Genomic DNA, 24,607 nt, shown 5'->3' with positions numbered 1-24,607 from the left:
CAGTACTTCAACCACCCCAGCATGGCTTCAGGGAGGCCCTCACTATTTATTAGTCCAGGCAAATGAGTTCAGACATGAGGAGGCCCCAGTGGTGTGGAAACCAGAGAGAAAACTTTTCTTCTCACCATGATATTTCTTGTAGACACCTTTATTTCTGGTCCCCACTTTTCTTCCTGAGCCTCCTTTTCTTGGTTTTACTTCACTCTAAACGGTGTTCAGGCCGTGGGGGAAAATCATGACCATAGTGCCTTGTCCTCATACAGCAGCTCTTTTCCTCAGAATGCCTTCTGCCCCCTCTTGTTGTGACACATTCCCTGGCTCTGTTGGCATAGCCAGGCATAGCATAGAACACAAAATTAGCCACCGATCTATCACTCTCCAAAGTCTGGCAATCTCTAGTCCGGGCTGTATATTATATACATTGTCAGAAATGATACTGTGACTCCTTTTTATGCAATTATTCCTGCTTGTTTTTTTCCAAGGGTATCAGTAGTGGTGGCAGGTATAATAATCGGACTTTGGGGGGGTCATGGACCTCCAAGTAAATGACCTTAAATCTATTGAGCATGTTATATTCCTTAATAGACACTCACCTACAGACAGACACACCCAAACATGGGCACACGCACAAGCAGCCTGCAGATGTGATTTATTTTACTTGCACATGGTTTTCTAAAAAATCTAGATTTGTTGACAGTCATAATTATAAAAGTCTGGGTTTTAAGTTTCTTCTTCAAAAATCAGAACATTTGGCACTCTTCCACCCAAATTTCTCCATAGCAACCATCAGCTGGAGCTGTAGGAGCCAACCCAGTGGTGTTCAACCTTGACTGCACAATAGAATCACATGGGGCCCTTTTTCAAAAAATACCGATGCCCAGCCCCACGGCAGACCAATTAAAGCATCATTTGCAACAATAGCAACAGCAGTTCAGATTCTATCAATAGGACGGAATTCATATTTTGTGCAAGAAACTACCGTGGAAAGAGAGCTGATATAAAAAAAAATTCATGTTCCAGACATCAAACATACATACAAATGATAAACAAGTATGCAAGCTATAAGATATGCTTTGTATCAACGAGCTACATAGAGCACTAGTTCTAACTTTGCTGAATGTTAAAACCACATGAAGAGCTTTGAAAACTCCCAGTGCCAAAGTTGCACCCCAGACCAATGAAACTGGAATTGAGGTAGGAGAAAGGAACTCAAAAATCAGTATTTTAAAAGCTCCCTCATGGGATTGCAATGTACAGGATCATTGCAGGGCCTGGGTACAGAGCTGTGCTTCTCAAACTGTAAGAGGAACAACTATCACTTCCGCTTCTTGATGCACTAGGTCTGGGCTGGGGTCTCAGGTTCTAACAATTCCCAAGTGATCCTGATGCCTGGAGGAAGGGGGCCACATTTTGTGCAACAAGGACATAGGGGAGAGCAAGCTAGCTTGCTCTGTGACCCTTGCACAGCTCAGTGCATCACTGAGCTGTAGTGTTCTTGGCTATAATAGGGGCATCACAGTTCTCACCCTTGAAGCGCTGTTGGGGTTCAGTACAATAGTAAGCGTATGTGAAGTGCCTGGTACAACAGATATTCATTACATGCTGCTGGGATCGCTGGAATTTAGACAAGAAGGGGATCCCTGAGAAAGGTGTGCAGGGAATTAGCAGGGCTTGTCTTTAGGGGTCTTGGAAATAAGGCCATAGATCAATAGAAAGAACAGTCAGCCCTTGTGTTCTTCATAATAACTGGTTGAGTTTCACTATTAATCCTCAAAACATGTACTTTTCATTTTAATTTCTTTTCTGCCTTTATGCAAAATTGCTGCCAAATAACAAGTTTTTAAAAACCGACAAATTAGAGTTGACTTTCTGTGCTGCTGCCATCCTCGGGTAGAGACAGCAGCAAACTGTCCAGCGGCCAGGAGGAGGAGGCAGGAAGAATGGATGAAGAAAGCCAGTCCTGCCAAGGGCGTGGCTATCCCCTTGTACACTGGCACAGAATGCAACTCAACTGAAAATTGCATTTAAAAAATGAAATACTCTCCAGTTCTGCATCATGTCAGTGTTTCCAGGGATAGAAGTGATGGAAGTAGAAAGAATATTGTAGAAAAGTCGTAAGTAATTAAACTAATGTGGGGACGCTGTCTAGTTTTCTACTAATAGAAGATACAATTTTCAAACAGGGCTACAAAGTCTTTGACCTTCTCCCCATAAGAGGGGGAGCGGATCTGGGAAGGCTTGAATTTGGGTGGCTTGTGACTGCTTTGACCTCTAGTGTATGGTGAAAGAGACACGATGTGACTTCTGAGACTGTGAAGAATACAGAAAGCCAGGCAGCTTCTTCTTTGTTCTCTGGAGATTCCCTCTCTGGTCCTTCAGCCTCCCTCTCAGAATTCCAGCTACCCAAAGCTGTCCTGCTAAGGAGGCCACATCTAGGTGCATGTAGGAGACAGTCCCGCCTGGGCTCGGTCTTCCTGTCACTCCTGCCAAGATGTCATACCTGGAGTGAAGCTATCTTGTCCCTCTAGGCCAGCCCAGCCACCAGCTGAATGTCCCTGAGGGTCCTCAATTAACAGTACATGAAAGCAAACAAACCATACAGGAAAGCAGAAGAATTAACCAAGCTCTGTTTGAATGCTCATCCTACAAAATCAAGAGATGTAATAAAATGGTTATTGTTTTAAGCCACTAACTTTTGGGATGGTTTGCTTCACATTAGTGGATAAATAGAAAAACAAATAGTTTTAGTTTTGGTATAAGAGTCCTCTTAACTCTTCCCATTGTAGAAAATTAAATTTTATTTGTGTGTGTCAAGGAAGTTGAAAGAGCATAAAGGACATTCAAAAGTCAAGAAAGATGGGTTCTTGTACCAATGTCGTTTCTTCCTAAATTAATCTATAAAGTAATAAACCTCAATAAATTAGTAGCAGAATTTTTTGGAGGGAGGTTTGACTGGTTCTGTGGCTTTCCAGTGTTCTTTGGAGAGACAATGATGTGAGAGTTGATAGGAAAATCATGGTGGAAAGAGGACAAAGAGAAGGGTCCAGTCTTACTCAGATGTTAAAATACACCATAAAGCAGAGAGAATTAAGATAAATTAGTACGAACACAGGAAAAGGCAGGCAAATTAGCAGAACAGAATTGAGACCAGATATAGAGGTAAATATTTATGGGAATTTGGTATACAATAATGATGGCATTCAGAACAATGAAAAGAGGATGGATTATTCTTTAATTAAAGTTGGGTCAACTGACTAACTATTGGGGAAAAAATAACAAAGTTGAATACATAGCCACTGCTTATGCCAAAATAAATTCCAAATGAATCAAAGATTCCAGTGTAAAAACAAACCATGAAAGTACCAGACAAGTTTTTAAAAATAACTCTGGACTGCATAAGGCCTTTCTAAGCAAGACATGAAACTCAAAAGCCATAAAGGACAGATGTTAATGTGAGTACATAATAACTGAACTATCTTTAAATGCAAAAAAGAAAAATTTCATCAGCAAAGTCAAATAACAAACACATACAACAAACCACATTGGAAAATATAGTAGTAACACAAATGACAAATTAAAGCTCTTCTAGCTGCTCTATAAATAACCTCATGAATCAATTAAAAAAAAAGACCAATCGTCAAATAGTAAAATGTGCATGCATTCATTCATTTATTCATCACATATTTACTGAGCACCTACTAGGAGCCCCTCTCTATTCTCTGTGCTGAGGACACAGCACTGAATAAAATGAGTTCTTCACCCAAGGAGATTCCATCCTACTAGACAGATACAAATGACAAAAAATGAACAAATACATCCCATTTCAGGTGGTGACCAAATGAGGCAGAGGAAACTAAAACAAAGCAAGAGAGAAAGGAGTTGCTAAAGTAGGAAGTTTTCAGAAAAAGAAACAAGTGAGAGAAGTGTACGAAAAGATGCATACAGTTAAAATATATTCAATTGCTTGTTGTATCAAGAACAACAAGCAACCCAAAAGTACATCATTAGGAAAATGGTTTAGTAAGTTACAAATGGAATACATATAGTGGGGAACTATGTAACCCATTTAGAAGAAGAAAGTACATTTGATCATAGCACTATGGAAGGAGTTGAATTTAAGAGCCAAAGAAAACAAGCAAGAACAATTTGTAAGACGATCCTTCTTCTATGAAGATAAAAGATAGATAGAGATGCATGTATGCAAGGAACATTTCCGAGTTAATAACTCAGGCTTTACCCTAGAGAATAAGTCAGCTCTACGGAAATTCACTTTCCATGGTATACTCTTGAACTTAAAAAAAAGTTTAAGTTACACATATGTTTTATCTCTAGCCTAACAGTAAAAGATACAGAGATTCCAGTCCTGGTACAAGTTTAAAACTGAGAAAGTCACTTCATCTTTCTGCTTCTCGCTTTCCCCAACTGTAAAAAAGAGGAATTTAAATGAAATTATCTCTAAACATTCCTTTAAGCTCTGAGATTTCAAGCCTGAAATATTGGTGTTCTTTGTATATTATTTCTCTAAGATTAAGGAAAAAAAAACATGAAAGCAGCTAGAATAAAAAACTATAAAATTGATTCGGGGCTAGCAGCAAATTTTGTTTGATCTCAATCTTTAGGCCAACTGCTACAAAGCAAATAAGAGCCTTATGTTTTGGTTAAATTATTGACAATAAGTCACTGAGAATAGTAGCTGGTGCTGAAATTCTTTAAGTATAAAGCTCCTTATGCTACCAAAGGATAACTTATTCTAGGTCTTTCCATTCCTGTACCCCATTTCCTAAGAAGAAATGTTTTAGGCTTGTGGCAATCAGAGCCAGGCTTTTCTGGGAGGCATCCGACATGAGCTCAGGATAAGAAAAGCCTCAAGTATGTCTGTGTTTGTTCTTTCTGGTTTTCATTTTCAATTGACACCATCATATCTGACTCGCCTTTCTAGAGACTTTTGGACCATGAAATCCCATTGGGTTGAATTTTTATGAATCATATCATCTTGAAGTGGTAGGATCAGAGCTATTTATTGTATAATGATTTAAGTTATTTTGGCTGAGTTGTAAAAACTCCTTTTAAGAATTTACCTCAGCAGTAGTCATAGCTTGGAGGTGCTTGAGTAACAAGCAAGAGAAGAATGCCCCTTTTCACATCCCTCTGGAAGTTGGGGTGGCGGCCACTGAAGGGCCTTTGGTGGTTAAAAGGGCACCATTTCTGAAGTACTAAAGCTTTGTGAGATCTCTGGTGTCCTCCCGAGGCCTTCTGGGGAGCCCGCAAGTAGTCTTCAAGGGGGTCCATAAACCTCGGCAGGACTGCGTGTAGGACTGTAGATGCAGGCAAGAACAACTTTCTGGAATTAAATCCAAGCAGCAACAACCACAGAGATGCCATGTTAGGCTCAAAAAGGGATGTATGACCCCCAACAAAGATTAGGGACCCACATCCTATCAGTGTCGCTGAGGACTGCTTGTCGTCTCCAGCATCGGACCACAGGCACCTGAGGAGGGGAGTGGGGCCTTGACCAACCTTAGCTTGGAAAGGCGATACGAGTGGAAGAGGCCTGAGCTTAAATCCTACTTCTCACCAACTTGCCTTGGCACCTTGGGAAACCTTATTTGGTCACACGGAGCTTCAGTTTTCTCATCTTAAAAATGGGCCTCACTGGGGCGCCTGGGTGGCTCAGTGGGTTAAAGCCTCTGCCTTCGGCTCAGGTCATAATCCCGGGGTCCTGGAATCGAGCCCCACATCAGGCTCTCTGCCCAGCAGGGAGCCTGCTTCCTCCTCTCTCTCTGTCTGCCTTTCTGCCTACTTGTAATCTCTGTCTGTCAAATAAATAAATACATAAATCTTAAAAAAAAAAATGGGCCTCATTATGCCTCAGTCTTCTGGTCGAAGGTGCTGAAATAGTGTGCTACTAAAAACCTTGGTCTTCGAGAAGCAGGCCAGCAGCCTTGGCACTTAAGTGTTAGTAATACAGAATCTCAGGTTCCACTCAGTCCTCTTGAGTCAGAATCTGAATTTTAACAGGATCCCCACATAGTCTAGATTAACTAGTATTTAAATTATTGCTTAAAATAAGGTTTTTGACATGTGCCTGAGTATAAAGATGGATTAACTTTCAAATTCTGGTTTTCCTTTTTGCCATATTCCCAGTTTTCTGACCGGTTAACCGGTGTTGTCTACAGTCAAAAGAGCATTTTATTTCCAAAAGGCACCATTGAGAGAATGATTTGCTTGCAGGTTGCAAAAATGCACTAGCAAATGCAGTATATTCTAAACAAACTCTCTGAACAGACTTGCCCTGGGGGACAAAAGACATTCACCTTGCAGTATGTTAGAGGGTTGCCCTTAAGTGGGAAGGACTGGGAAACAGGTCTTGAGAAGCCCTGCAGATCATAGATTCCTGGGACAGATGTCCTCAGAGTTCTGTCTTCAAGCCAAGTATCAAATGCAAACAAATAAATTATGAGAAACACCATCATTTTCCTCACCCCAGAAAGCAGAAATGCCAGTTCCAAAACTCAAGTTTAGGAGCTTTCGGAAAAGACTCCTGTCTACATCATAATTGCTGAGATTATAGAAGCTCCCCCAGATCCCCAAGCTTCCCCTGGAATGGGGCTCTGTGTGTGTGTGTGTGTGTGTGTGTGTGTGTGTGTGTGTGTGTGTGTGTATCTTGTGCACATCCTTTCTCCCTCCCATTGAATGTACTGAGCCTCACTTCCCAGTTGACCTCACCCCAGATGGCCCTACTCTCTGATAAGGTTGGGGAAGAATCCCAGAGTGGAGAAAATGGTGTTTCTGTGCCATTAAATCTCTGTTCCCCACCTTGGGGTCTTTTTTTGCCCTCACTCTTAAATGCTTCAGCACACATTTCCTAAGAACAAGGCCAGTTTCCTACATAATCACAACATAGTCCTTAAACCTAGGAAATCCGACAATGACATGATCCTATCAATCAACATTCCATCACGTTTTGCTGATTGTCCAAAAATATTCTTTTTTTTTTAAGATTTTATTTATTTATTTGACAGACAGAGATCACAAGTAGACAGAAAGGCAGACAGAGAGAGAGGAGGAAGCAGGCTCCCCGCCGGGCAGAGAGTCTGATGTGGGGCTGGATTCCAGGACCCCGGGATCATGACCTGAGCTGAAGGCAGAGGCTTTAACTCACTGAGCCACCCAGGCTTTCCCAATAATATTCTTGATAGCAATTTTTTTTCCCAATTAGGACCCGTTCCATAGTATCATGCTGCATGCAGTTGTCTCTATTCTGAAACAGTTCCTCGCCTTTATGTTTCTTGACCTTGACACTTTAGGAGGGTACAGGTCAGTTCTTTTTGTGGAATGTCTCTCTGCTTGGATTTCTGATGTTTCCTCAATGTTGGATTCAGGTAGTAAGTTTTTGGAAGGAAGGAATATCACAGTAGTGATCTTGTGTCCTTTTTGGTACATTATATCAGGAAACATGATGTTGGTTTATTCCGCTATTGGTAATGATAGTTTTGATCACTTGGGTAAGGAGCAAATACCTTGAAACTGTACAAATACCATTTTCCTCCTCAAATGTTCACCTACTAATGTTAGCATCCAGTGATGGCTTTCCAACTTCATCATTTCTTCTGTATTTATTAGTTGGCATTGAACTCTGAAGAGCTTTCACTTTTCTCCTGTTTATTTATCCATGGATTTATTTATAGCAGTATGGACTTACAGAGACATCCCTGACCCTTAGATTTTGAGCCTTCTGTGATCTTCCCCCACCAAGAATCACTGAAAACCACCCAGAGCTTCCATGGAGCAGGTTTGGAGCTTCCTAGGGTGGGGACATGGGAGGGTAAGTGAGCGTGGAAATCTTCACAGTCATAGGGAATTTGTACTCTTATTCCCAAACCAAAGCCTTTTGGCTTCCTTCACTTTTACTCACAGGTTGACACTGTCATCCTGTCTTCGAGATCAGACACCCAGACAGATCCCATCAGTATGGGCCAAACGTCAGTTCCCAATCAGTAGTAAAAGTTTTAGTCTAAAGGCTGGACAATGTTCCAAATGAAGAAGTTTATCTTCCCATTATAAACTAGAAAAAACGATGGGTAAATCCTAGTAACTCTTTATGCTTCACGTGTTTTTCCAAAGTAAACATGTTTCTATCCAATTTGTGACAGCATCCAAAGTTCCTTTAAAACTCTCTGCTTAGAAACTTGGAGAAACTTGGAGGCCATCTCCTAGGTGCTGTACCTGTCCATCTTACTGATAAATTGTCTACAAAATTTAGTAAGGTTTAGCAGGGGATTGTGGTAGCTCCATTACCAAAGTCTCAGTATTTATAATTTGCTACATGGACCTGCTTTGTTAGATTGTGCTTTATTTAAATTAAGATTTTTTTTTAAAGATTTTATTTATTTATTTGACAGACAGAAATCACAAGCAGGCAGAGAGGCAGGCAGAGAGAGAGGGGAAAGCAGGCTCCCCACTGAGTAGAGAGCCCGATGCGGGACTCCATCCCAGGACCCTGGATCATGACCTGAGCCAAAGTCAGAGGCTTAACCCACTGAGCCACCCAGGTGCCCCTAAATTAAGAATGTTTTTAAATGAACTTCTTAATTAAGCGGCTTGCAAGTAGCAAGGTTGTATAGGGGGGTTCTCATTTCCTTTTTTCCAATATAGAATTACCTGTCAAATATATAAATTCAGAAATAAATGATTAAACATTATCCTGTCCTCTTCCCCTCTACATCTGCCAGTGCAACAGTGAGCCTTTCCTGGTAGACCGTACTGACAGGCATGGTTCAGGAAAGTGACAAAGTAACCAGAAACCACATGAAAAATGGAGATGCTTCAGCATCTGTTAAATAATTGTTAAAATAATTGTGACTACCCTGTGGTCCTAGCTTGAATATGGCAGCTTCATTTCTTTGGACTGCCTTCATTTCCTTTTCAAAGCACTATAGAGACTACTCTTGCTCACTTTTGCCTGTGGCCAGCTTGACAAAAGGACTGGGGATTTATGCCGAGGGAATTCATGAGCATGTGTGACGTTCACATTAACTGTGCAGGCTTTCAGCTGGGCCAACTAAAGCTTTAATGTAATTTATAAAGTACAGTTTTGAATTAGTCCTTACAGGGGTGCCTGGGTGGCTCAGTGGGTTAAGTCGCTGCCTTCAGCTCAGGTCATGATCCCAAGTCCTGGGTTCAAGCCCCGCATCGGGCTTTCCACTCAGCAGGGAGCCTGCTTCCTCCTCTCTCTCTGCCTGCCTCTCTGCCTGCTTGTGATTTCTCTCTGTCAAATAAATAAATAAAATCTTTAAAAAATAATAAAAATAAATAAATTAGTCCTTACAGCACATGTGAAAAATATACATATATAAGAAAAAGCTTTTTCTTTAAAACGTGGTCTTCCTTCAAGCAGATATGTCCGGAGGCTAAGAAGCCATGTTTCATTTCTACTTTGCCTGAGATTCAGTGGTCTATCCAGTCTTCCTTTACTCTGTGTGAAGCTAGAAATTTAACTCCCAAAATTGTCATTAAAGAGAAAATGGACAAAGTTTCCAGATATTTATGAATCAATGCATGAATAAAATAGAATTTATAAAGAAAATGCATCATTACTTTTTTTTAACAATGGCTTTTATTTATTTACCTAGTTATAAAAGCAATCCGTGCCTTTGGTGGAAACTTTGAACAACAAGAAAATAATAAAGACATTTAATACTCATCCTTGATTTCACTAGGCACTGTTTGTATGTAGTTCCTTGTAACACTGTGGAGTGTTTCTATGAATCTTTCTCTATGCATATATAATAGTTACCCTTAGGCTTAAAAATGGTTGTATTCATGTTTTGTGTGTGCAGTTTTTTGAACTACTTTTATATTTAACATGTTATTGTGAGTATGTCTCACGTTGTGGTTTGTAAGTACTAGTTTCAATGGCTGCACAAGTACTTTTTAAAGTATTTCCCCCCAGTTTGGAACTTGCAGGCTGCTTTGGATTTCATACTACTAAGACAAATACTTCTGTAGACATCGGTGCCTGAAAATTGTAGTCTGTATTTTTTGGTTATTTCCCTGGAAGGCATCCATGCTTTCTTAGAGCTAACGTAGAAACAAAGCTTAGGATCCATTTCCTAGAAAAGAAGTGATCCATTCCAGCCCTGTTAAATTCCTTGTCCTTTGTGACTCTTTTTTGCGAAAGGAATGACCGGTCGAGTTCACATCCCTCTTTGGCCCACAACCTTGTCCTCACAAGGACAGCATTACCAAATTGTACCAGAGGGGTTGGCCCAAACCATGTTTTCCTTTCTTTGGGTGTGGAAAATAAGCCAGGATGGCACTTGCCCAACAGTGATCCAAGAATCTTTTGTAGAGAAAGTTATGTTCAAGAGAACAGAATTTTAAAATGCAAGTTTTATTAAGGTGAACTTTGTTCCTGCATCAGAAAGATTGTTTATTCTGACATGCCCAGACGCGTTCCTTCCAACGTGTTTGCTAGCTCTTCTTTAGACACAGTATCAATGACCTGAGAAAGACTTTACACCTTGAAGAGAGAGATAAAGGAAACTCAAGACCATGAACTCCTTTATCACAGCAATGCACATAGATGCTCACACCATTCTTCACTGTCAATTGCAGAACTCTTTGTTCCTCTTTCAAAAACTGTCATTGTGTTTCTCAGAATGAGCTGGCTCTGTCTCTCCCAGCTGTCGGAAATGCAAAAGAACTTCATGGAAAGCAAGAGTATATGTAGTCCCTGTAAGGTTGGAGGTGAGCTTCTGTCACTTCGTCCCAGTTGCCATCTGCTCTCATGTACCCTGGTGCTGCGGACATTATTACGGTGGTGGGACAGGAAGTGTCTCTTACAGGTTATTGAGCTTCCTGTTCCCAGAGAAGCACAACCCAGCCCCGCTGGAGGACCTTTTCTCTCCTGGTTTTGCTCCGACTGATTTACGACATGACTTTGAAAGCATTAAGGACTTGTTCTGGAAAAGATCATGACAACTTATAAAGATACGTACACCATAATACGTTAATATAAATTAGAAAAGAAAAAGAACAAGAAGGCAAATAAAGATGGGCACTACAAAGGAGCCAGAGGTTAGGTTAATATGCAAAATATATACCATGATTCATTTAATAGTGTTCTATCGAATGCTTAATATTTGCCAGGAACTCTGGACATTTTTTTTTAAGATTTTATTTATTTATTTGACACACAGAGAGAGAGATCACAAGTAGGCAGAGCAGCAGGCAGAGAGAGAGGGGGAAGCAGGCTCCCTGCTGAGGAGAGAGCCTGATGCGGGGCTGCATCCCAGGACCCTGAGACCATGACCTGAGCCGAAAGCAGAGGCTTTAACCCACTGAGCCACCCAGGCGTCCCTTTCTGGACATGTTTCTTAAACTTAGTTGCAACACATTGATGGTCCATGACTCCATCTAGTAAGTGGTCACATTTTTAATGAAATGGGATGTGAAGGTTAGAACAGAGTAGACTAGAAAATATCACAGGGCATTACACTAAGGGCATTATTTACTAAAAATGTATGTTTCAAGTTTATGTGTGTGTTTGTGTATTGGGTCATGATATAAAATATGTTTATCATGGTCATAGTAAAAGAAAGTGTGAAAAACCCTGCCCTACAAGTATGCACATACCTAGGGCTGAGTTTTCTAGAAGCCAATGAGAAGAGGGAAGACATTAGTTACACAATTTTTGCTGCTCATTTCCTGCAAGAAGAACAATTTTCCCTATTCTTCATAAAGAGAAAAGTGAATAACATACTCTACAACTCCTTTACACAAAACCCTGGTAACTTAAAGCTGTTTCTTTCAGCCTCCCGACCCTTCCCCCACCCCGTATTGGTGACAGCATTGTTTTACACTTTGCAAGATGTCTGAAATTTCCCCTGATGTATGCTATATGTCCCATCAGAATTCCTTACCATGCCTGACTGTGTTCTTATTAATACTAAGTAGGAAACACACATGTGATATTTCTTAAACTTTTCATAAATAAACTTACTCTATGAAGCAGAACATGCTTATACTTTACATTAAAACATACTTTAAAACACATATATACATTCTATTAAGAATGGTAGTCACTTCCTAAGACGGTTTCATGGACCATTAGTGTTGCAATTAAGTATGCAAATTGTTAACATACAACTTGATAAGTTTTCACAAAGCACATATACCCATGTAACCACTAGTTAGATCATGAAATGGAACACTGACAGGAAGGACACCCTCTCCATGCCCCCATTCATGCTCTCCCCAAAAGACTGAACTCTTCTAAAACTAGAGATTAATTTTGCTTTGTTTTGAACTTTATATAAAAGCCTCATGTAGTATGCATTTCTGGGTCTGACTTATTTTGTTCAATATTATGTTTGTGAGATATTCCGTCATTGGTGACTTATTTCCCATTGTATACATATTCCATTCAAGTGTGATGAATATTTTAATTCTTTCCAGCTTTTGGCTATTGTGAAAAGGGCCGCTCTTTTTGTATGGGTTATTACTGAACATGTGTACACACTTACATTGGCTTTGAGGATGGAATTTCTGGTTCATAACTATATATTTAGATATATATACAGATGGATACTGTAGAAAGGTCAAAGTGAGCATATTCTCACCAGCAGGGGGTAAGATTTCCTATTTCTCCTATCTTCTCCAACACTAGATATTGGCAGTATTTTTTTATTTTAGCCATCTGGTGGAGTGTATAGATACTTGCTTATGTTTAATATGCATTCTGTGTATTCTATTGTTGGCCACAACGTTCTAAATAAAGTCAAATTTAGGGGGCGCCTGGGTGGCTCAGTGGGTTAAGCCGCTGCCTTCGGCTCAGGTCATGATCTCGGAGTCCTGGGATCGAGTCCCGCATCGGGCTCTCTGCTCAGCAGGGAGCCTGCTTCCTCCTGTCTCTCTGCCTGCCTCTCTGCCTGCTTGTGATCTCTCTCTGTCAAATAAATAAATAAAAAATCTTTAAAAAAATAAAATAAAATAAATAAATAAATAAATAAAGTCAAATTTAGTAATCATATTATCCAGATCTATACCCTAATTCGTCTTAAAAAGAACATTCTACCAGTCACTGAGAGAGGTGCATTGAAATCTACTTCCTATTTGCATTTCCTTGATAAATGAGGAGGTTGAGCACTTTTTTACGTGCTTGTTTACGTTTGAATATCCTCTCATGTGAGGATACCAAGTCTTTGGCTATTTTTTATTGGATTATCCTTTTTCTTTTTTTTTTTTTTTAAAGATTTTATTTATTTATTTGACAGAGAGAAATCACAAGTAAGCAGAGAGGCAGGCAGAGAGAGAGGAGGAAGCAGGCTCCCTGCTGAGCAGAAAGCCCGATGCGGGGCTCGAACCCAGGACCTGGGATCATGACCTGAGCCGAAGGCAGTGGCTTAACCCACTGAGCCACCCAGGTGCCCCAGGATTATCCTTTTTCTTATGGACTTATAGGAACTTTATATATATCTTGAATATGAATCCTTTGTCATCCATATATATAGCAAATATTATTTTGCACTTCTCAGTCTTATAATGGTGAGCAGAAATTCCTAACTTTAATTACTTATTTTCCCTTTATTGTTCCTCATTTCTGTTTTTATCTTGCTTCTTTTTTTATCTCCTTTTTCCCTTATTGTTAGTGCTTTTTGTGTCATGTTTAAGAAAACTTTGTTACTTAAAAATCATTAATACATTTCCCTATGTTACATGGAGACCAACGATCTACATGGAATTGATTTTTCTGTGGCCTGCGAAGTCAGTGATATTACCACTACTTATTATTCAAAGCTGCCCCTGTCTTGCTGCAATGCAGGATCATCTTTAATGACCAGTGATAATATATGGGTTGGTCTGTTTCTAGACTCTTTTTTGAATTCTTTGATCTATTTGTTTATCCTTGTTTCAATGGCATACTATGTTGGTTAATGTAGATTCATAATAGGAAACTGGTGGTATTAAGTTCTCACATGTTCTTTCCAATGTTGCCTTCTTAGCTCATTGCTTTTCCATATAAATTTTAGCATTAGTTTGCTAACTTCCACTAAAAAATGCTTATGTGATTTTGATAGGGATTATATTGAACTAATTTTGGGACAATCAGTATCTAGACAGTACTTTCTTCCAATCTATAATTGTGTACTCCCACCTTCTTTTTTACTTTCAGTAAGCTAAGTGCAGCTTTCTGTAAAGAGATCTCTCATATCTTTATATGATATTTAATTTTTAGATATTTTATATTTTTATGTTACTATAAATTTGATAATTTACTAGATTTTATTTTCTAACTGCTTGTTATTGCTATATAGCAATCTAATTGAATTTTGTACATTGATCCTATATCCAATGACCTCGCTAAATTCACTTATTAGTTTTAATAGTTTCTTTGTAGATGTTTTGGGTTTTCTTATACAAATTATACTGTCAGATTATAATCATAATTATACCCATGGTTCTATCTCTTCTTTTTGTTCAGTTTTTTTCCCCCCTTATTGCTGTAGCTAGGACCTCTAGTATAATGTTTAATAAAGATGGTTATAGATGATATCTTTGAATGTTTCCGAGTCTAAGAGAAAACTTGCAGTATTTATCATTAAGATGTTACAGGTTTTATCAGACTGAGAAAGTTTCATTCTAATCCTAGTTTGCTGAGAGTTTTTATCATGGATGGCTATGAATGATAGCAAATGCTTTTTTCCATATCTATTGAGACAATCATATGCTTTTTTCCACTTTTCTGTTAATAGGATGCTTTACATTGATTGATTTTTGAATATTAAACCAACATTCTATTTCTAGGATAAATTCCTCTTGCTTACAATGTGGTATCACTTAAAAAACAACTCAGGATTCATTTTGCTAATATTTTGTTTAGTATCTTTCCCCTAAATTCCTATGGGGTATTAGTTTATAAAATTATATTTTGTAATGTCCTTGCTGAGTTATGGGATTAAGACTACAATGACCTCATAAAATGAGTTTCATATAATGAATTGAGATATGATCCCTTTTTATCTATATTATGGATGAACTATGTGTTCCCTTTAGTGTATGGTAAAATTCACCAATAAAGCATCTCAAGACTGGAGAATATTTTTTGAGAAAGTTTTTAAGTTCAAAAAAGTCAGTTTCTTGAAGGATATAGGACTATTCATATTTGTATTATTGTTTTCCTATTTGGGCAAATTTTTTTGGTGGTTTATCCATTTCATCAATATTTTCAAATATTGCCATAAGGAGTCCATGTATCCTCTTATCTTTTTAATGTTTAAAATCTATAGTGATTCCCTTTTTTATTCCATATTTGTAATTTTTTGCCTCTTCTTCTTTTTTCTTAATTAACCTGGTTACAGGCTTATGGATTTTGTTAGTATTTTTCAAAAAGAAATTTTTGGTCTGGGTTACCTTCTCTGTTACATCTCTGTTTTCTGTATCATTAGTTTCTAATTATTATTTTTTTCCTTCCACTTTGTTTAATTTGGTATTGTCTTAATGACTTAATTTGGTATTGTCTTTATGACTTAATGAGATATTTTCTAATAGATGCATTTCAGTATATGCATTTCCCTCCAAGGACACTTTTAGCTGCAGCTTACGCATTTTTTTTAACATTTTTTTTATCTGTTTATTAGAAAGAAAGAGCAGGGGCGTGGGGGAAGGAGAGGAATAAACACACTCCCTGCTAAGTGCAGAGTCTGACATGGGAGTCATCCCAGGACCCCAAGATCATGACCTGAGTGGAAACCAAGAGTTGGTCACTTAACCAACTGAGCTACCCAGGTGCCCCAAGCAGCTTACATATATTGATATGTCATGTTTTCTTCATATTTTGGTTCATAATATTGATTTTCATTGTGCTTTACCTTAACCCATGAGGTAATTGGAAGTATACAGCTTAATTTCAAACATTTGTGATTATTTTATTGGGTTTTTTTTTGTCTATTTCTAGCTTAATTCCTCTGTGATTGGATAACATATTCTATGCGACTTTTGATCTTTGAAATTTTTTCAGATTTATTTGTTGCCCAGAGCATGGTAAATTTTGGCAAACGTTTAATGTGCATTCTGTGTATTCTATAGTTGTTGGCCACAACGTTCTAAAGTCAAATTTAGTAAACACGTTGTCCAGATCTATACCCTAATTCATCTTAAAAAGACCATTCTAGGGGCTCCTGGGTGGCTCAGTGGGTTAAAGCCCTGCCTTCAGCTCGGGTCGTGATCTTGGGGTCCTGGGATCGAGCCCTGCATCGGGTTCTCTGCTCAGCGGGGATCCTGCTTCCTCCGCTCTCTCTGCCTGCCTCTCTGCCTCCTTGTGATCTCTGTCTGTCAAATAAATAAATAAAATCTTTAAAAAAAAAAAAAGACCATTCTACCAGTTACTGAGAGAGGTGCGTTGAAATCTTCTACTCTGATTATGGATTTGCTTGCTTTTTTTTTTTAGTTTTAGCAATGTTGGCTTTATATATTTTGAGACTCTGTTATCAGATGTGTTGTTCATATTTTAAATTGTTGTCTCCCTATGGATTGATTTTTTTATCGTTATGCAATATCCCTTTGTATCTCTAACAATATCACTTATCATTAAATTTATGTATCTAATATGATACAATTTATAGGCATTTCTCCAACCCTTTTATCTTTCAAATGTTGTGTCCTTATACCAAAATGTGTCTCATTTGAGCAACATTTAACTAGGGCTTTTTTTTTTTCATTTAGTACATGTGTATTACTTGCAATGTTTAGTCTATTTGTATTTTGTGCAAGTACTGATATATTAGGGCTATAACCTATAACATTATTCTTGATTTTTTATTTGCCCCCAGCTGTTTAGTGTTTCTTTTCCTTTCCCTTGTTTCCTTTTTTTAAAATTAATGAAGTACTTTGTCTCAATTGGCTTTTTAGTCATATATTCTTTATTTTTTTATTTTTTAGTGCTTAACTAGAATTTATAAATTGTTTTATTAATTTATTAGTGTACAATATAAAGTGTGACTGACTACTTTCCAGAAAATGTAGGGGCCTTAGACCATTTCAATTCCATTTACCCCTCCCACATTTTGTGTTATTACTGCTTTTAGTTCAATTTTACATACATTTTAAACTATAGGAAATTACAATTATTGTTTTAAAGAGTTAATATTTATTTAGATTTGCTGCATATTTTTTTTTAAATTTAGTTTATTTTTTTTTTCAGTGTTCCAGCATTCATTGTTTATGCACCACACCCAGTGCTCCATGCAATATGTGCCCTCCTTAATACCCACCATCAGGCTCACCCAACCCCCCATCCCCCTCCCCTCCAAAACCCTCAGTTTGTTTCTCAGAGTCCACAGTCTCTATTGGTTTGTCTCCCCCTCTGATTTCCCCCCACTCACTTACTATTTTTATGGCTCATCTTTCCTTCCTGTATTACTAAACTTCCATCTGAATTTTTTTTTCCTTCTACCTAATTTTTTTTCTTCTTTTTTTTTTTTTAATGTTGGTCTGCTGGTGGAAAATTCTCTTAGGATTGCTTATCTGAAAAAGTCTTCATTTTGCCTTCATTTTTAAATAACTTTATTCAGGTCCAATTGATATAAAACAAACTGAGTATATATAAAATACATAATTTGGTAGATGCTGGCATATGTATACACTGTTAAAACATCACTACAGTCGATATAATGAACATATCCATTATCACCAAAAGTTTCTTTATGCCCCATTTTGATCCTCCAGATGCAGAACATAACTTTGAGGGCATTTGCAACAAGCTCATCTTTTCCTGGGCCTCTGGAATATGTTGAGTTCAGCATATAATACTTAAAAAAAAAAAAAAAAGTCTTCCAACTTCCTAGGCCAGTATAATAATAACAATAACAGCTAATGCATATCATGTTTCTATGTGCCAGGAACAGTTCTAAGCACTTCACATATTTTAGTACTTGATTTATTGGATTTACTCTTCATCACAACTTTATGAATTGGGTATTATCATCAGGCCCATTTTACTACTGAGGAAGTGAGGTAGATACTAGAAGGTATCTCAGGGAATGATCGAATATGTGTATCCTTTGACCTGGTGAAAACCTTCTACCTGGAGATCCACCAGTGTTTCAGTACTAAGCACAGATGTGTTATTTTGAATCTGTTAGTTTATTTTTATTGAGAAAAATTTGGAGAATATTTATAGGTATACAGAGTAAAATATAAATCACTAATAATCCAACCACCCAAAGATTACAACTTCTGGCAATTAATTGCATCCTTTGAGTCCTTTGCCATTATAGATAATACCACAGGAATGTCTTTGTTGACTTTCTATAAAGTCATAATCATTTTTTAAGACAAATTCCGAGAAGTAGAAATGCCGAATAAAAGAACACGAAAAATGTGAAGCTTTTAATGCACTCACTAATGTTTTACTAGTTAAATGAGTAAAGGTGTGGGGGAGAGTACACAGTAAGCAGATGAATATCAAGGTGAATGACTGTCAGAGACGTCACATAGAAGAAAGAATATTTGAATCCCAGAGTACAGGCAAGAAAGCCTCCAAAGGATCTCTGATATGATGATTTTGTATAATTATTTTTTTCCTTTTGGAAAGAGAAAATGGATTTTAATTATTTTTCATACATAGCTTTCTTTTGGCAGATACCACTGGATTTAAAGATATATAGCCTCTCTCTTTCTCTCTTTCTCTCTCTCTCTCGTTGTTTGTTATTACTGTTAATTCTGTTGCTCCAATTACAATTGTGTTCACTCAATCGAAAGAATCATTACAAAGTTCATTCTGGTATAGAATCTGGACTGACAGCCTCAATGCCCAGCTTCTGCATTTGCTCCTTCACGGGTAGCGGTTTCCCTGCCATGCTTTGTTTGGAGATCCTCCGGGGGTGGTTATCGGGAGTGATGAATGTCATCTTTGTTTAAGGGGGCAGGAGAGAGAATAATCTAATTCTACCAAAGAGAGACAACAGTAAACTGATCCTGTGTTTCCATTGCTGCTGGAAAAAGAACAGTAAATGACAGCAAAATTGAATAGCTTGATACTTGCACAGTATAAATTACCCAGCGGAAGAGATGTGTCGAGAAGGAGAGTGAGGATTTGATCTCTGCCTTTCAGTTTGCAGTCATTGTTAACCACGAAGTACAAAAGTTGGCCCGGCAAACCTCGGCTTCATCCAGGATGCCAGGGAGAGAGCCAAGAGATTTTTTTTCCCCTGCGGTTGCTCAGGATTGGTCTTTTGTGAATATGTTTACATCGGTGAATAAAGTTAGAGTACTTTAGTCATTTTGCTACAGTAATGTTTTTCAGACTGTGGACTGTGCCCTATTAGAGGGTAATGAAATCCATTTAGCAGCGGTCATTACTAACTTTTCCTTAATGAAATAGTATATACAATAGAATAAAAGAAGATAGAGTTGAATGGAATAAAAAATGTCCAAGTGCAACACACAAGTAAGAATATTATTTTGTAGAACTTTTGTTTTAGTTAGATATATACACACACATCTATATGTAAGTACTTGTGTTGCAGATTGAAACATACTTTTTATTGTGGGTCATGGTCAAATAATTACTGCCAGGAATTTTTTACATTTAGAGAATCCGCCCCCCCGGGATTATTTTTGTATATAGACAATTTTCCATAAGTTGCTTGGAATTGAACAGATCAGACTTTGGGGGTTTGGAGTTGAGGTGAGGAAAGAAAGTTTTCATATTGACATGGACAGTAATTATCTTCTTGCTGACCAAAATTCCAAGTAGAAAAAGGGTAGACAGTTTCTCCTTTGCCGTCCTGCTTGCTGTTCCCTTGCAGCGCAGTCAATAGACTTCTACCTCCTTTTAAAAAAGAAGCGAAACAAAACAAAATCAACCAACAACAAAAACTCCAAGTAGAAAAAAATTAGGCTTATCTGAATCTGTCTTTATTGTGGTCCTATGTAGAAAGTAACTCTGATAATGACACCCCTTTTCAAATGTCAGCAAGAAAACACCCCAAGGGGAGAAAACTACCATAGTACCATTCAAATACCAAACCCAAGGTCACCAGACTGACAAGAGGATTGTTTATGGTAATACTGTACACCTATTTGCCTGTGATTAGGGTTAAGAATTTACCATGAAGTTACTAGTAGTTGATGGTAATAATGTTTTAATTTCAAATTTTTATGATGATAATTTCATAATAAAATAAGTTTTCATGGATCCAAGTTTTTTTTCCCCCTAATTCATCTTTATTTAAATCTGTGTTAATTGCCTTGAGTTAACATTAAGTAGACTCATGAACTTGGGTAAGATCCAGTTAGTGGCCCAACTGTATATAAGTAAGTTTCCCAAATTTGGGAAATACGCATATAAATATGTATACACAGAACATTATCAGTACATAGTATGTTTTGCCAAATATATCCACTCATTGGTACTTCATCTGTATGAAACTAAAGAATAGTCAATACAATAAATAAAAACAGTTGCTCTAGAACAAGGCAGTGGTTGCCCAGGGTGCTATTAGAGAAAGATTTGGAGATGGTGTTTATACTCAGTAATAAATAAATGTTGTATTTGATTAGTGATACCTGTGATGAATATGGGCAGTATCTTGTATGCATGGATTGCTTTTCTCTGTTTTATAGGGGAGGGAAAGGAATAGCAGACAGATCTAGCCCAGAGTTAAACCTTTTAGTATTTCTCCTTCTCATTTTATTTCTGTTCACATTCATCTGGATTATTTGTTTAGATCGTACCTTGTAAATGTTTGTCTGTTTCCTCCTTCCATTATCACTGCCACTTTTACATTTTTGATCTTCATTAAAAGAAGTATTTATAGATTTCTAGATTGTGTTCCTTCTGCTGGTGCTTATAGTTTTGATAGGAGCAGGGGTCATGGGCTCCCCTGAAAGCCATGTGAAAGCTAGGTACCATCTCTCAGAAAACCAAATACTTACACAAACACCTGCCAGTTTGCTCAGAAGGTTGTGAATTCTCTGAGGTCTGTACTTAATTAAAAACCCTTAGTCTAGTTGTCACCCTCCAATCTACATCCCTCCAGTGTCTATCAGAGTAATATTCCTAATGCGCAATTTGGATCGTGTAACTCTCTGCTCAGAACCATCTTATTTCCTGCTGTCTTCGGAACAGAAGTCCAGTCTGACTGGAATCCAGACTCCTTCACGCTCTCACTTTTATAGCCCCATTATCCTCTCCACACCCCTGCCTCCTCCTCCCAAATACACAACCTTCTAAGGCGAACCAGTATACCTGCTATTTCTCACAATACTGCCTGCACTTTGCTTCCACAGTTGCTGCTACCTGAACCTCCTCTCCCTCACTTTTTATCTGTTAAGGCCCTTTCTAACCTTCAAGCACAGTCTTTCTGAGTCTAGTATTCTCACATGTAGCCCTCAGCACTGAGTAACACTTTGTATAGTGTCTTCCACATTGTGGTGATGAATTTCCCCTTTGCCCTCAGATCCTTCCGTTGAATTACTGAGAGCCTTGCCCCTGTGGGTTGTGCTGTCCTGGTCCCTGAGTCCAGCTGGCCTCCATTTGGGTTCAAGCCCAGGAAAGTCCGGAGGGAAATGGAAGACTGAGGAAAGAGAGAAGTCAGGGTATTTCTTCCCCACACTCCCTGCTTCACACAATATCTTAGATAAAGACCATGTCTCTCCTCTAGGGCTTCAGCTCCAATGAGAGAGGCCCTTCGAGCTTCTGCTGGGTGACCTTGGCCCCAGGACCCCAGTATTGATACTCTTTTTTGCCCTGTAGCTCAAGGATTTGCTGCAATTATTCAGCTCCTCGATGCCTCATTCTCCCGTTGGCCTTTACATCTTTCCCTTCACCTGCATGATGAATTTCCTACATTGTAGCCCTTCTGTTTAAATGCCTAGACCAACTTATATTTTCCCAGTTGAACCTTGAGTGATACAGCTCATTTGGTGGATATTTGCTGGATTCTATTACCTAATTTTAAACCATCTTCTAAGTGGGCATTTTTTTTTTTTTAAGTGAACCAGGTGTATGTCCTGTATCAGTTATCTAGTACATAGTAGCATTGAATAGGGTTACTTGGGGTTGTAACAAATTATCTCAAAACTCAATAATTAGACAAAACTGGTGTTTATAAGTTCAAGAGTCTCAGGGTTGGTGGGGTGGATTTTTCAACCTCCTTCCTATGTGTTAGCTGTGGGTCAGCTGGGTGGCTCTGCTCATCTTGCCCAGCTGTTGTACTTACATGGCCTGACTAGTCTAGGCTGATCCAGGATAGCCTTGGCAGAGACCACTGACGTGAGTCAACTTCATTCCATGTTTCTCAACCGTGACAGGCTAGTTGAGGCATCTTCACATAGCAATCACAGAGGAGCAAGAAAAAACACATAAGCACAGCAAGAACTTTTTCAGACTTCTACAAAGAGCATACCTGCTAACATTCCATTGGCCAAAGCAAGCCACATGACTAAAACCAGAATCAAAGGGGACAGTAAACTAGATTTTACCAAAAAGGCTGTTCTTTAGTGCAAAGTTACATGACCAAACAGTAGGTACAGGGAGGGATGAAGAATGTAGGCCATAATGCAATATAGTCTGTCTCAGACTTCAGAACTGAATCAAAAGAGATAGATAAGTAGACAACAGATGACATTTTTTTTTTCTGCCATATTAACCCTTTTAAAACAACTTTGTAATAAAATACACATGGTGTATTTGCTCGTTTGTTGGGTATGTTTGTACATAGTTACTGACTAAAAAAGAAATTGACCAAGTAAAGAGCCATTTATAAATAACGTATTAATAAACCAAGTTAAAAGAACTTTATTTATCCTTTAACCTTCAATTTACATTAATTAGGAACAGTCACGGGAAATTGTGCCAACTTCACCTCAGGTCAGATGGCTCAACAAAATGAACTGTTTCATGCCTAGAAATAAATATATTCCAAATATAAATACGAATCGGTTACAAAACAGATTCTTTTGAAAGCACAAAATAACCACACTGTTAATATATTTGTGCCCCAATTAAAAATGTGTAAATAGCACACATTCTAAGCTAAAGTTGTCCCAGGGAGTGATCCTCATTTTTGCTTTGGATCTCATATAAACACAACTGCACAGACTCCTTTGATCCATGAGCAAATCCATGGCCCCCAGTTTTCTAAAGAGAAGAAGAATTAAAAATGGGCATGTTTGAGTTGGATGGGCATGTTTGAGTTGGAAGTAGCTTGACCTTGCTACTTGAAATTTCCTTCTTCGCTAAGGAAACACTTTGAATTTCTCTGGTTGGAGTACTCTAATTTGGTTTGATCTTGGTTTGAGGCACACATTGAAAGAGATACTATCTGTTGGGTTTATGGCAAAACTAGGAAGCACCCTCAGTCACACTGTTTTTCAATTTCCCCTCTGAAATTTTATCTTAAAACCTGGGCCTGTTCTTAGTAACTCAGAATGAGGCCCATGACATCTTACTAACTGGGATGAGATTGCTAGCTGGCCTTTTCTTTACTGTTTGGCTTTGGGCAAAAATGTTAAACCGTCCTGTGCCTCTCCTTGCCTCATCTGAAAAATGATCGTATGACCATTGTGAGGATTAAACTAAGTAAAAACATTAGCACACCCCAGCCCACAAAATGTTCTTAATATAGGTTATGTATAAAATGCGTATTATTATGAATCATTATGTGAGAATTTTTAGATTGTTTTCACTGAGTCAGGTTCACATAGATTCTTCAAAATACAAATCAGACTTACACCCTCAAAAAATAAATGGGGTCCAGTATTTTCATACAAAAGGCATAGTTAGTTTTTAAATATCGATGTCAAGGATAGTGGTGTATAGTTATTTATACTCACCATAAAGCCACAAAGACAGTTACAAACACTAGCTTCTTCCTGGGCTTGTCCGTTTATTCTTTGAGAACGCTTTTAGAATAGGCTTCTTAAAAATGTCTTGGTCTTCAGCCTCGTGCTATCAGATTCTCTGATGTTCTAGAAAACAGTGAGGTGATGTTGATGGCTGGAGATTTAAAGTCTGTTACAAGAGCAGTGGACAGAGACCGATAAAAGCAGACAAATACAACTCCAAAGTCTTCCATTGTGTTGTTTTAAAAGGGAGGAAAATGAATAAAAACAAATCTGTTTTTCCTTTTAACACCCTGAGTGTCCCTTCTGCATGGAGTCACAGAGTAAAAGAGCCACTGTGAAAATAAGACACAACAGCATCCTGAGGACCTCAGAGTCCATCACAGCGGAAACTCACGCATCCGCACATGCCTGTGCACACCCACACACACCCAACAATCACTTTAATGATATAACAAGGGCTTTTATGGTGCTATAATGTTGGGTGTTGAGTGAAAAGACAATGACTGAGCATATGTTCATCCAACATGGCAGCTACAAGGAATGTGACAGACCAACACGGTTAGTTCTCACACAGACGACGTTGAGTCAAAAATGGAGAACATTAGATACCCATCCAGAGACTCACATCGTAGAGATCAATTTGAAATGCACAAACACCGTTCATTGTCTTGGATGCACATATTGTATATAAATGTAAAAAAAAAAAAGTGGACTAGAAAAAGACAAACGAATTCATGGTCTGGCCAAAGAGCGG

The 24,607-nt window shown here is 38.3% G+C and overlaps 1 protein-coding gene and 1 long non-coding RNA gene across 15 annotated transcripts in view; one reads left to right on the top strand and one right to left on the bottom strand.

Moving 5' to 3' along the window:
- The window catches only part of THRB (thyroid hormone receptor beta), a 377,970-nt gene that overhangs the window by 137,101 nt on the left and 216,262 nt on the right, over window positions 1-24,607 (top strand). The window lies entirely within an intron of this gene.
- Window positions 19,473-23,927, bottom strand: LOC125105126 (uncharacterized). Its single transcript, XR_007128816.1, has 3 exons — window positions 23,842-23,927; window positions 22,227-22,331; window positions 19,473-19,834 (listed from the first exon to the last, which is right to left on the bottom strand). It is a non-coding gene; the product is annotated as an uncharacterized LOC125105126 (long non-coding RNA).

This window comes from Lutra lutra, chromosome 1 (assembly GCF_902655055.1).
Source record: "Lutra lutra chromosome 1, mLutLut1.2, whole genome shotgun sequence".
NCBI classification, from domain to species: domain Eukaryota; kingdom Metazoa; phylum Chordata; class Mammalia; order Carnivora; family Mustelidae; genus Lutra; species Lutra lutra.
Note: the sequence above shows the minus strand (reverse complement) of the source record. Positions and strands in the feature narration are given on the sequence as shown.